Genomic DNA, 997 nt, shown 5'->3' on the forward strand with positions numbered 1-997 from the left:
CCTTACCTGTTGGTAATGTTCTACTTGGAAGATGGTTTGTTCTAGGTCGGTGATTTGTTTTCTCACGGAATCAAACAGCTGGTCTAGATCTTGCAGAAGATCTCGCGCTGCAGCATTTACCAATGCATCATCACCAACACCACGCTTCAAATGCACCTGAAATGAGATTGGTATTGTTATAAGATTGGCCATCGGCTAAAACGAACGCCCTATGTCACTGCTACCTGGTTAGAGCTTTTGTGACTTAGCATGAAATGAGAATCCAGGGTTGAATGGTGGAGATTGCCTCTGGCAATAATGTCGCCCTTTGTTTGTAAGTATTGTATTTTGTAGTAATAAAAATAGTGCTTATTTATAGTGCTCGCATAGGACTGAAAAATCCCTTTATTCCAGCAGTGGGCTACTACTATTATTATGGTCGAATTCTCAAATTATTGAGGATAAAATTCCCCGTACCTAAATACGGCCCTAAGACTCACCTCAAGTTTCTCCACGGACAGCACTATCTTCTCCCTCTGAATGGCAATGTCGGCCACGATAGTCTCGCAGGCCAAATGCTGATCTCTCAACGCTTTCCTCTTGCTGCTGGCGGCGGCTTCCAAGGACTCCCTTGTCTTGTCTATGAACACACGGGTCTCCTTGAACTTCTTTTCGCATTGATCCCACTCCTCACAGGTTTCACTGAGGGCAGCGTTACGCTCGATAAGGAGTGCTTCCACCTGTATATCATAACAAACACGTTAGAATTGCGACTGTGTTCTTAGAACAATGATTCAAATGTGTTGTTAGAATCACGATTTAATTAGTCGTAGGGTTACTCAACGGATCAGGTTCATTGGTCACACTCGTTTCAATGACAGAAGGTTGGTTTATTATTTGACCAGTCTGACTGGGTTGGTTATTCCCATGAGTTTCCATTTGAGTAATAGGGTTACTCGTTAACTCAGGTTCGCCTCTCGGAGCAGATTCCACTGTCGTAGGATCACCTGCGATTTAA

General features: G+C 43.6%; 1 long non-coding RNA gene across 1 annotated transcript; it reads right to left on the bottom strand.

The window, feature by feature from the left end:
- Window positions 1–47: 47 nt before the first annotated feature.
- On the bottom strand, window positions 48–737 carry LOC113472960. The gene is made up of 2 exons (XR_003395075.1): window positions 480–737; window positions 48–156 (listed from the first exon to the last, which is right to left on the bottom strand). It is a non-coding gene; the product is annotated as an uncharacterized LOC113472960 (long non-coding RNA).
- Between the last annotated feature and the right edge of the window lie 260 nt (window positions 738–997).

This window comes from Diaphorina citri, unplaced genomic scaffold (assembly GCF_000475195.1).
Source record: "Diaphorina citri unplaced genomic scaffold, Diaci psyllid genome assembly version 1.1 scaffold11052, whole genome shotgun sequence".
In the NCBI taxonomy this organism is placed as follows: Eukaryota; Metazoa; Arthropoda; class Insecta; order Hemiptera; family Psyllidae; genus Diaphorina; species Diaphorina citri.